We start from the raw sequence: 13641 nt of genomic DNA on the forward strand, positions 1-13641 counted from the left end.
GTAGACTGTTTATGCAAGCATATTCATATGCTGAATGTTGGAGTGAGAAAGGTACTAAATGCCTTATTACGAGTTTGACGGTCCCCTGACCGTAGGGCTGCATCTGCCACAGCTAGCAGGCCATCACCCTTGCGGTCCAAAGACAGTGTATTATGAGTTGACCATCGGGCGGACGGTGTGGAAGCGGGGATATTGCAGCGGGGATATTGCAGCGGTGGTGAGCATTTTTCACAGTTATATTGATGCCTGTGTGTGCATTTCAACTGCAGATGTGTCAGATGCACACATATGCATGATATGTGTGAGAAAATACAATATACCCATTATCGGAGTTCAGTCCATACGTAGGCAGTCCTAGTAATGGAAATATGGTACGAAAAGGAGTCTCCTGTAGAACACCGCACACAGGGTCATAATCCTCGGAATGAAGATGTGAAGAGGGGAGCTGGAGAAAGGCATTCACTTTGGAATCTGCCTGGAAGAAAAAGAAAGGGGTGAGTATGCACCCGAAAACCTTCATCACCACCACCTTGAAGCAAGCTGTTGGACACCCATGGTCTTCTGGTTGAACTCATAATATGGATGATGGTACAACTCCCCTGTACCACCCTATGGCGCCTGCCTGGACTTGATTGCAAACCTGGTGGTCGGTGGTCAGCTGGCTGTCTCGGCGGTCCACCGGCAGTCTTCATAAAGCGGATCCACCAACCTCACAATATGATGGTCAGACCACTGAGCTCACTGAGCTCAGACTGCCGCCACTGATACAGCAGTCCCTGGTACCATCAAACTCGTAATAAGGCCCTAAGACGGGCTAAAATAATGGTGCTCTACCAGAGGTTCTATGGACAGGTAGCATGATCCTGATGAGACAGGTTCATTCCTCTGTGTTGAAATGTCGACAGCAACTCATGGGTGTTAGCCTGGAATATTTATTGTATTTTGACTCAAATAGTGTATATTGTACCAGTTTCGTGTTTGCTATTGTGCAATTTGTATATTTGTATATATGTATATATTATTTACAGACTGAACACCTTCACACTGTACTGCCTGCGCTATGTACTATATTATCATTTTGAAATGACACAGTGCATTGATATATGAATAGTGGCCCTGTGGTATATTAATCATTATACAGCTATTCCTGAATGTGAGTAATAGTCCCGGGCGGGTAGATTTGTGCATGAAAGTCCCCCTCTGTTCCATTGTCTGTAACATAATTATTGACCCTGGTTCCTTTTTGGGTTCAAGTGGTGTCCTGTATGTTTGTCCCAATAACAATCAAGCACCTACCATGCATTTATAATCATAATAAACAGAAAACATACAACTATGCTCCAACCAAAAGAATATTGATTGTGATGATCCACATAATCCTAAAAATCTACCACGAAAGCAAATTAACTGGGTATTATTTCCACATTATCCAAGCAATTTGGTAACTCCTGTGAATACCACTTGAGGTATAGAATAAGCCACTAATAGCCATTTTGTCTTTGAGTTAAAATATATTTCGCCCAACAAATTATCCCTGCTAATAAAGCAGTGAAACACCATGATTTACCACTCATTGCCCCATGTCATAAAACTAATGATGCCGTGGCGTGGGTAGGCAAGAGGGCCGTGTGGACGAGATCCACATTGGCTCCACCACGACATAGCTGTTCCTGTGAAGCTGCTGAAGCACAACTACATGGCAGCCACCAACAGAAATGCCCGCTTACCTTCGAAGGAGATTTGCAGTTGTTTTCAGCCCCTGATGGAAGGGAAACATAACTGACCCTCGATGCCACTAGAGGATGGTACTGGGACGCAGAGCACTGTTCTGGTGATCCTAGAGCCACCGCAAATCCCAGAGGTGCATTTCAACACCTCAGAAGGAGGAGAATTGCCGGAGCCAGCAACACAGGGAGACATCACCAGTAGAGGGACGCAATGGCGCCTGTGGCTGTGGGGGAAGCCAATGCAGTGCTGCAGGGTCCAAGAAGTGGTGAGCGAGAGGGCCTGACTGGACCACATGTCCATGAGAGGGAGTGGCGGATAGGCTTGCCTGACCGCAACATGGCGGCCCAGCAGGCAGCAGTTGCGGATGGCAGGGACACCAGGGCGTGACCCCTTGCTGAAGTCTGAGAAAGAAGTGGGGCCACTTGGGGCAATTTAATAACAGAGCGAGGGACAGATCCAGCACAGTAGCCCTAGCACAAGTAGCTTCACCCTACCTGACCATAATATGGTGATCGCTGTCTGAGGTATTTATGAAATCACAGTGAAAGAAAGCCCTTCCTCCTCCAACATGACAGCTTCTCCTTTAAGGACACCAGACTAAATACTTTCCTCAGAGATCTCAAGGATTCAGAACTGTGGGGAAGGCAGCCTCCTGAGGAGAAGGGGCAAACACGACCTCCCGATTGTGGGGGGATGGCCAATGGCATCTATGCCACCAATAAAAACCTCAAACAGAGCAATCAGTTATTTTACTCTCACTGAGGAAAGGGATTCACAGGAACTAGGAGATTCAAAGACAGACATGGTGCTCACTAAGGAGGACCTGTTGGCTTCTCTGAGGGAGTACAATACTGAACTGGCAACAGAGCTCAAGATAGATATGACTACCTCATTGGAACAATTTAAAGTTGGCCTCACGGAGTGCCTGACCTCCATCCAACAAGCTGTAGATTCCATGAGCACTAGGTTACTAGAGGTAGAGGCCCAATCACAAGATCTCAACAAACTCGTAACGGATACTCACGACAAGGTGCAGGATCTCCACGCACGATTACACCAGGCTCTGCTGAGGAGTGAGGATTTGGAAACTTAGATCCAGAAGAGATAACATTAGAATTAGCCCATATTATTGCTAAAGTAAAATCTGGGTCACCAGATAACCCCTGTCCACCTAGAGTGTTTAAAATGAGCCTCACAGCAGTGGGCCCAGAAATTCTGTCCTTGCTAAATCATTGGCAATGAGGAAGGTCCCACAAACATTCAAGGAAGCCATGGTGATCCCATTACTAAAGAAAACTGGGGCTGACAGTAAGAATTTGAAAAATTTCCACCTTATCTCCATACTCTCTTTTTTGACCAAAGTACAGGAGCAACACATTCTTAGAGTAGTCTCCTCTTTTTTGGAAGATCACCAGCTGCTACACGTTCGGCAAGCTGGATTTAGAGCCCATAACAGCACTGAGTTGGTTAAGCTTTCAGTGTTGGATGAGCTAAGGCTCATGGCTGATCCTTTTGGACCTCTCAGCCGCGTTCGACACGGTGAACAATGTACAGTTGGTGGCCCGTTTCCAGAGGCTGGTAGTTACTGGTCCAGTCCTCCAATGGATTTCCTTCTTGGAGTATCGATCCCAAAAGGTCCAATTAGGGAAGTATACATCTAGGCATGGAGCCTTGTCATATGATATTTCGCAGGGCTCTGCCTTGCCCTCCATGCTGTTCAATATCCACCTTCAACCAATGGTGGAAGCACTGGCTGAACTGGATTGTCTGGAGTTCAGTTATGCAGATGACACTCAACTAATCGTGCATATTGACAATTTCACCCTGACAAAGCTTAAGGTACAGAGCATCCTCCGGTTTATGATGACTTGGATGACCTCCCTTTCACTTAAGGGAAAACCCTGATAAGACAGAGGTTTCGGTCCTCACCACAGGGACTAATCGATGGTCCAGTCTTTTTTAGCCACAAGAGCTTGGTACCACTCCAACACCAGTGCCAGCTGTGAAAAGCTTGGCCATTAGGTTAGACATTAAATTAACCATGAACAGTCAGGTAATTGCAGAAGTGGGGAGTTGCGTGGGTTTGATAAGACAACTCCGGAAACTTGCACTTCTGCTGTCGTTTTCCATCATGCACACTGTTGTGTCAGCATTCATTTTGTCATGCCTGGATTTATATAGGGCTTCATAAGAAACTTTTGGGGAAACTTCAGGTGGTTTTAAACAATGCGGCCTGACTGATTTTCAAAGTACCTAGAAGAACATGTGCCACACCCTTGCTACAACAACTACATTGGCTCCCTATTAAGCAGAGGGTTAGGTTTAAAGGCCTGTGCATTCCACAGAAAGCCCAGTGCCTTGCTACATTAAAGACTGTCTAAAATCTTACATTCCCGGTCGTTTTCTCTGTTCTTCTGAGACAAACCAGCTGTCCTGCCCGCACTTCAATAGAGCCACTTTGGGAGGGCGTGCCTTCTCGTTTGTGATCCCCCAGCTCTGGAACAAGCTACCGGAGAGGCTATGTGGGGAAGCCAGGCTACTCCCTTTTAGGAACAAATGTAAAACAATCCTATTTTCTGATCATTCGGATACACCTCCTCCACTCTGTGTGACCGGTAACTAATTAGGGAATTCCAGGGTTCTAGGTTATCAGCGCTTACAGACCATTGGTGATTTGACACTTTATAAATGCAAATTAAAATAACAATAACAATTCAAGATCTAGAGGAAGTGGTAGAGGGGCCTTATCTGGAGGCTTACATCAAAGGCCTATTTGTGGAGGTGTTAGGGAAGCAGCAGCCAAAAAGTTAATTTGAGAGAGTCCACAGAGATGGTCACCAAGCACCCAGACAACAACGATGCATCCACGATATCCTTGTCAAGCTTCATTCATTCAAGGTAAAGGAGGCCATACATCAGAATGCCAGGAAGAGGGACACAGTAGCCGTTCAGAACTTCACATGCACATTGTTCCAAGATCTGGCGCTGTCAACCCTGCAACGATGCTTAAAATTTAGGCCAGTGACTAAAAAGCTGGGACAGACCCACATCAAATATCACCAGAACTACCCATTTGGTCTGGCTTTCGAACTCAAAAATAGAGCTCAATATGTCACAGACCTAGGGAAGGTCCTAGATATCGTGGGGCTGCCTCTCCCTGAATCAGCAGGCATCCAGACCCCCTCAAAAGGGAACGATAGAGAGCAAAACAAGAACTTCCAATGTCGGACCCATCTTAGAGGACGGTACTCAAAGAAATGGAGTAAAAAAGAGGCGACATCTTACACAGTGTCTTGCCTGTGCCAGAATAGACAGTTGGGGGAATAGTCTCTTTGGAAACCGAATGCCTTGAAAGGGATAAGAGGGGCCTGGGCTCTGACCGGTAGGGTTGTATTTGACTATGTACGGCTCAGTGAAAGTTGGTTGAACCGTTTGAACTCTTACTCGGTGGAAGAGAGGGGTAGTGCTTCAATTTATTGCTGCTAATAACTGACCGTGGTGGCGGGCCTTGACCAAGACGCTTGCTAACATGCCTCAATATTAAATCTTACTCTGTCAGAGGGGCAGATAATTTCTTTGCTTGGGACTACCCCATTCCAAATGGCTAAACACAAGTCTTACGTATCTAGGTATTAAGATCACATACCACCTGGAGTTTTTTTTTAGGGCAAATGATCCCCCCTATTTCTCCAGCTGCATCAAGACGTCAAACAATGGAAGCCCTTATATATCTTGTGGCTGGGCTGCATTCCCTCAATTAAAATGATGGTTCTACCAAAAATATTGCACCTGTTCCAGGCCCTCCCTATCGATCTACAGCAAGATTTCCTGCCCAAACTATGCACTTTTATCACCCATTATATCTGGCAGAATGGAGGTGTACGATTACCCTTCTCTCTCTTACGATGATCAAATGGGGAGGCAGGAGTGACCTTGCTTGACTTTTATCTCTACTGTAAGGCAGCACAACTGTGGGTGATCGCTGAGTGGTCCATGAGGGATTCGGACAAGCACGGGCTGCACATGGACTTGGCAATAGAGGGCAGGACGATTTGGCATGTGCTCTGGAAACCCAAAAAAGTACAGACCTCATAACGCATATCTAAGCACCCCAGCCCAGACTATCCTTAAGGTATGGGACCCAGTCAATGGGGTGGGAGAATGGACATCATTACCCTTCCCTACATCCCGATCCATTTTAACCAAGAATTTCCCCCTGTTGCCCGGCCAGGACCTTTTGATGCCTGGAGGGAGGGTGCACTATTGTTTCAACTAGTGCAGCCTTTCCAACTACATGGCATGACAGAACTGCAACCTCTTGCCACTGGTGTCAATCTAGTCTAGCTGATATGGGGTGACACCACAAAACCGATCCCACGATGCTTGTTTCTGGTCCAGGGAGTACCTGGCCTGGCAGTTTGGGCTGGACTTTTCCCATGGGAAACAGGGTCAAAAATGATTTGCATATGGCCGGGAACAAACTGGAATGGCATGGTGAGCAAATAAAATGATGGGTTGTGGCTCAGATCTCTGTACTGGGTGAATGTTTGACATTGTTCAGCATTCTGTCCATAAATTGTTCTTTTTGCATTAGTTACCCCAAGTGGGATGAGTATGCCCAGATGTGGGTCCTGTGCCTTCCATGCCACTGGAGTCAAGTTAGCCTGGATGATGAGGGGTGATACCCTAAAACCAGTCCCAGGATGCTTCTTTCCAGTCCAGGGATGACCTGGCCTGGCAGTTCGGGCTAGACTGTTCCTATTGGGAGCTGGGTCAAGACTGTAGTAGTAAATATTACTTTTATTTGATTTCATTAAAAATCATAAAAGCATGAGAGCATGAGAAAAACACATCTTACATAATGATTAGCTAAGGTTAAAAATCTATGAAATATAGACGAGTAAAACCAATGTCCGTTCGTAAGCTTTGGTCACTGCGACAGTTTAAGCGATAACCATATAAGAAGTTCATTGCAGTTCGATGTGAAAAGAGCAGTACTTGATACATGTGCAGATAGGCAGTTACCGGTCAGTCATATGCCTTTGCCATGTGGAGTATTGTCTTTTTTGTCTAGTTCTTTAGCTGCTATTTTCCAAAAGGTGATCGCTCGACATGTTAGCTGGATTGACAGTCCGCCAAGGCATTGTATCACTGCAGCTCTGCACGATCTCAATTGGTGCTTCCTGAAAATCTCCCGAAGAATTGTTTTACGATGTTCCAGTAGTGCAGGGCAGATGCATAAGAGGTGTAATAACGACTCTTCTCCTTGATCACACAGGCGACATTCTCTCGTGGGCCATGTAAACTTCCATTTCGGGGTTAAATCCTTTATAGGGAACGAACCCAACCGCAGCAGCGTCAAGTAGTGCTTTTTGTGATGCGAGAAGTGTTCGGTCAAGTACGGTTGGGGTTTCAAAAACTGGTATGATTGAATCACTGCCCATGCGTGTTTTTTCTTAGCTAAGGCAATTTTGTCCGTTAGTAGCGAAGTGCGTTTTATTGCGCTGTTCACCATGTTTTTGAACCCTGAATATGACGTTGTTGTGTGCCATGCCTCTTCAAGATGTAAATCAGCGAGTGATTCTTTTAGGATTGATGCAATGGAATTTTTTTGCCTCGCCTGATTTTCAATTTCTTCCCAACAGCAGTGGGCTAAAGTGCCGTCTTCCGCTTGCCTCATCCGCCAGTAATATTTAACCATTAGCAACTTCACTCACAGTGATAGGGCAACTAACACTAGATGAGCCACCATACGCTATTGTTTCAACTAGTGCAAGCTTTCCACCTACATGGCATGACAGAACTGCAACCTCTTGCCACTGGTGTCAATCTAGTCTAGCTGATATGGGGTGACACCACAAAACCGATCCCACGATGCTTGTTTCTGGTCCAGGGAGGACCTGACCTGGCAGTTTGGGCTGGACTTTTCCCATGGGAAACAGGGTCAAAAATGATTTGCATATGGCCGGGAACAAACTGGAATGGCATGGTGAGCAAATAAAATGATGGGTTTTGGCTCAGATCTCTGTACTGGGTGAATGTTTGACATTGTTCAGCATTCTGTCCATAAATTGTTCTTTTTGCATTAGTTACCCCAAGTGGGATGAGTATGCCCAGATGTGGGTCCTGTGCCTTCCATGCCACTGGAGTCAAGTTAGCCTGGATGATGAGGGGTGATACCCTAAAACCAGTCCCAGGATGCTTCTTTCCAGTCCAGGGATGACCTGGCCTGGCAGTTCGGGCTAGACTGTTCCTATTGGGAGCTGGGTCAAGACTGTAGTAGTAAATATTACTTTTATTTGATTTCATTAAAAATCATAAAAGCATGAGAGCATGAGAAAAACACATCTTACATAATGATTAGCTAAGGTTAAAAATCTATGAAATATAGACGAGTAAAACCAATGTCCTTTCGTAAGCCTTGGTCATTGCGACAGTTTAAGCGATAACCATATAAGAAGTTCATTGCAGTTCGATGTGAAAACAGCAGTACTTGATACATGTGCAGATAGGCAGTTACCGGTCAGTCATATGCCTTTGCCATGTGGAGTATTGTCTTTTTTGTCCAGTTCTTTAGCTGCTATTTTCCAAAAGGTGATCGCTCGACATGTTAGCTGGATTGACAGTCCGCCAAGGCATTGTATCACTGCAGCTCTGCACGATCTCAATTGGTGCTTCCTGAAAATCTCCCGAAGAATTGTTTTACGATGTTCCAGTAGTGCAGGGCAGATGCATAAGAGGTGTAATAACGACTCTTCTCCTTGATCACACAGGCGACATTCTCTCGTGGGCCATGTAAACTTCCATTTCGGGGTTAAATCCTTTATAGGGAACGAACCCAACCGCAGCAGCGTCAAGTAGTGCTTTTTGTGATGCGAGAAGTGTTCAGTCAAGTACGGTTTGGGTTTCAAAAACTGGTATGATTGAATCGCCCATGCGTGTTTTTTCTTAGCTAAGGCAATTTTGTCCGTTAGTAGCGAAGTTCGTTTTATTGCGCTGTTCACCATGTTTTTGAACCCTGAATATGACGTTGTTGTGTGCCATGCCTCTTCAAGATGTAAATCAGCGAGTGATTCTTTTAGGATTGATGCAATGGAATTTTTTTGCCTCGCCTGATTTTCAATTTCTTCCCAACAGCAGTGGGCTAAAGTGTCGTCTTCCGCTTGCCTCATCCGCCAGTAATATTTAACCATTAGCAACTTCACTCACAGTGATAGGGCAACTAACACTAGATGAGCCACCATACACTATTGTTTCAACTAGTGCAGCCTTTCCACCTACATGGCATGACAGAACTGCAACCTCTTGCCACTGGTGTCAATCTAGTCTAGCTGATATGGGGTGACACCACAAAACCTATCCCACGATGCTTGTTTCTGGTCCAGGGAGGACCTGGCCTGGCAGTTTGGGCTGGACTTTTCCCATGGGAAACAGGGTCAAAAATGATTTGCATATGGCCGGGAACAAACTGGAATGGCATGGTGAGCAAATAAAATGATGGGTTTTGGCTCAGATCTCTGTACTGGGTGAATGTTTGACATTGTTCAGCATTCTGTCCATAAATTGTTCTTTTTGCATTAGTTACCCCAAGTGGGATGAGTATGCCCAGATGTGGGTCCTGTGCCTTCCATGCCACTGGAGTCAAGTTAGTCTGGATGATGAGGGGTGATACCCTAAAACCAGTCCCAGGATGCTTCTTCCAGTCCAGGGATGACCTAGCCTGGCAGTTTGGGCTAGACTGTTCCTATTGGGAGCTGGGTCAAGACTGATTTGCACATGGTTGAAAACAAACAGGATGGCATGATGAGCAAAAAAACGATGGATTTAGGCCATTATCTCTGTACTGGGAGTGAATGTTTGACACTGTTCAACATTCTTTCCATCAATTGCTCTTTTTGCATTAGGCACCAAAAGTGGGACTGGTATGCCCTGATGTGGGTCCCTTACTCTCTATGCCACTAGAGTCCAGCTACCCTAGCTGATGAGGCGTGATACCATGAACATGGTCTCAGGATGCTTGTTTCTGGTCCAGAGAGGACCTGGCCTGGCAGTTCGGGTTGGACTTTTCCTATGGAGAGCAAATTTGCATATGGCTGGGAACAAACTGGAATGGCATGGCGAGCAAAACAAATAATTGATTTAGGCCCGGATCTCTTTACTGGATGTGAATGTTTGACATTGTTCAGCGTTCTTTCCATTACCTGCTCTTTTTGCATTAGTCACTCCAAGTGGGACAAGTGTATCCAGACATGGGTCCCGTCGCTCCATGCCACTGGAGTCAAGCTATCCTGGCTGATGAGGGATGATACCCTGAAACCGGTCCCAGGAGGCTTGTTTTCAGTCCATGAAGAACCTGGCCTGGCAGTTCATGCTGGACTGTTCCTATGGGAAACCGGGTCAAAACTGATTTCAATATGGCTGTGAATAAACTGGATGGCATGGTGAGCAAAAAAGAAGATGGATTTAGGCCCAGATCTCTATTCTGGGGTGAATGTTTGACTCTGTTCAGCATTCTGCCCAGTCACTGTTCTTTATGCACAACGGCAACTTTGGGCACCCCACCAAATGAACTTGCAGCTATTTCGGTGACTAACAATTTATCCAACTCATTTCACAGCATGCCATAAGTTTAAACACCTGTGAAAGCTGCTGTAAAGAAGCAGCAGTTATATTACAAGTTAGAAATACATTAGGTTTGGGCCCAGATCAGCTAAAATCTGCCAAAAAGAGCAGTGACCTTTTACCTTTTACTGCCTAAAGAAGTGAATCCCATTTAGCCAGTTCAAACTCCTGTTTTGCCTTGATTATTGTGGCCTTATAAGAGGCCCTAGCTTAATGAATTAGAAACATGTCCACATTTTAATAGCAGCAGTCTAGGTAAGCCTTGCTAACCTTGAAGGACCAGGTTTTAGAACCTAGCGGCGTCAGGGAAAATGCCCGATTCCTTCGAGTTCCCCTGCTTTGTCAAACAGAGACACGGGACGCTTCTTGATGACGTCAAAGACAAAAGTTTATTGGCTGCAACCAGGAACAGAGGTCTACGAAGCACAACACGGGTGGTTCGCTAGAGACTGCACAAATTCAAAGAGCGGAGCATGGTCTTTTATGCCAAAAATCACATTCCAAAGGTGGCATCGGTTACATACAAACTATCCAATCACATGGTGACATTTCGGACATATCGTATAACGACAATCCCACTTTCCGTTGTCCAGCCCACCAGAAATGACCAAGCTAATTCCAATTTCTTGTTCGATCAGGTCCGACAAACCCATCATAAAACCTCAACCCAAATCAGTGATTATGTCGTAAAGGAAGGAGCAGAAACAGATTGGAAGCAAGATAGAAAGGTGGGTGCAGTGTACTGTAAACTTCGGAATGTCCTGCTCTTTGGTCTTTATCTGGCCAGCTGCTTAACAAGGAACTGGCTCAGCGAGGTCAGCCTCGGGCAAGGGAGTCAGTTCGGCCAGGTCATTCAGGAGTCAGCTAAAACGTACGTGTCCCAAGGACTTGCTTGGCCGTAGTCATCGGCCTATGTGAGGGCAACCACACAAAATGGCTGCCATTCACAAAATGGAACCCGAGGGTTCAAACGAAATCCCTGAATACATAGTGTTCTCATTGATCGATTAATGCGAAAACACTGGTACACACCGCACTCATTATTTGCGATCCGCTGACACCAAAATCGTCTATTTCCGACGACCTTTATTGAACGGGTTCAGAACCACTGAACCTCAGACCCTCAAACTACGGAACTACAGCCCCTCCTTTTGACTTACATAGGCAACAAACCCAAACCCATGTCAATCTGAATCTGGATCTATATTCATCAGATCATCGATATCTTGCTGTAGCTTCATCCTTGTACTTAGTTCCTCTCTCTGGACAGGTCTCCTTACACACGAAGTAGCACAAAGGCCACAAATAGCAGGAGCACACTGTACACAGAGACAGAACAGGAAAAGGATAGCTAAAACCATCCCAATGACCATCAGAATTTTCCATCCCCAAGTGGAAATCAATCCCCAGAACCATCCCATCAACGACCAATCTCCTTTATCTAAGTGGACAGAATTGGAGATCTTATGTAGTTTGAAAATGGCCTGGAAGACTGACAGAGCGTTGTCTGGAATGAAAACGCAGCAGCTCGATTGGATCAGTTTACATACTCCACCTCGGTCTGCTAGTATGACATCAAGAGCAACCCTATTCTGAAGTGTCATAAGTATCCGACTGGAGCTCAGCAGTCAAGTTACTAAGGGCACCGGCCGTTTCGACTATGGTGGGCTCAACCACTCTCGTCAACTGGCGAATATTCCTGCTATTAGCCATCGGTCCCCAGAACGGCAGAAAACCCTTGAAGAAATCTCCCAACTCTTGCCCTGCAGTGTCTTCCTGACTAAAGACACCTCTAGCAACTCTCGTCTTATGGTAATCTGCCGCAGCTGTAAAAGTGGGAGGCAACAGGAAGGAAACAAAACCTGTGCCCGAAAAGTCAGGACGCAACCATGTATATGCTTTATCATAGCAAACAAAATAAGTACCCTTAGCGGCTAGAAATGCAGGGGAAGTCTGAGACGTAAATACGTAGGTGTCAGGACAAACACTCTTCCCTAGCTGAGGTCTCGGATTCTTGCCATTACCCTGCAGACAATAGCGACCCTGATGGGGCACTATCCAAATCGGTGGAGAACTTTCCGCTCGCTGGTTAACACTCAGACTAACTCCATATCCAGTAACATCCCAACCACTATATGGTTGCTTCTCATCTTTCAGAATAGTTTCAACTGCATTAGTCCCTTTAACCATGTCAACTATGCCTCTAGCTACAGCACTATTCTTCGGATTGTCTTTCGATGAACGTAGGGGATAGACACTATGGGCATAGATGACCATCGTTCTGTAAGCCCAAATAGAACCATTTAAACTAAAAGCCAAAACCAAGTATCGCTCGTATGGGGTAATAGACCACAAATCCAACAATTCGTAGTATTCATCACTAACTGGTGTTGGTGCAAAAGTTGAATAAAGGAATTATTGGCAAATTCCAGTCGTCTAACTACCTCATGTTCAGGCAAAGGATGAAAAGAATGAGAAGAAATAGTAGGTGGAGGTGTAGGTTGTACAGTGGGAATAAACGTTACTTTAAAAGAGAATGTCACATAAGCAATTTAAAATATCATTAAACTCAATAGCATAAGCAAACACGATATTAAAAATCTTTTCCATGTGATTAGTTTGTATATCTTATTCTTAAAAGTTATTGTCCTTACAGGTCTCTCCAACTCGAAGAAATCCATCCTAACTAAATATGCTGCTCGCGATGGTAGGGTGTTCTATGCTAAGGAATGCCTCTGTCAACCCAGGGCAACTCCCTTAGGCCAACCAGAACCTTTGACCTAGTGTCTCAGGCTTGCACTCCAAAGACTTCGGCAACCGCGACCCTACAGCTGAACCCGGATGGTGGTTCGAAAAACAAAAATAAGTAGATCCTCGGTGGAGAGTTAACCTGTTAACAGAAAAATCATAAAAACTTAATTTATTCTTTATTAGTCCCATGACTCTTGGTCGCAAATTATAACGATCTTTTCCAGGCAATGTTTGTTCTTTGAATAAAATATCAGGCTCAGTAGTGTTCAATCGATTTAAAGGAGGCACAGCTTCTTGCAAGAGATCGTCACTTTGTTTCTCAGAGTTTGTTCCAATCAGACGGGCATCGCTGAATGGCAAAAATCGTGGAACAGTTTCTGTTTCAGAGTCTGGGAGTCCTTCCTGGACCCACTGGTCCTACTGTAAGGGCAACGGAGCCCGTTTGCAGTGTACACCGTGGATCCAGTGTTTCTTGCCTTGCACTCGAACTGCAGAACGTGTAGACAGGAGAACTAGATGTGGTCCTGTCCAACGGGGCTG

This window comes from Lissotriton vulgaris, chromosome 8, assembly GCF_964263255.1.
Source record: "Lissotriton vulgaris chromosome 8, aLisVul1.2, whole genome shotgun sequence".
Taxonomy (NCBI): Eukaryota; Metazoa; Chordata; class Amphibia; order Caudata; family Salamandridae; genus Lissotriton; species Lissotriton vulgaris.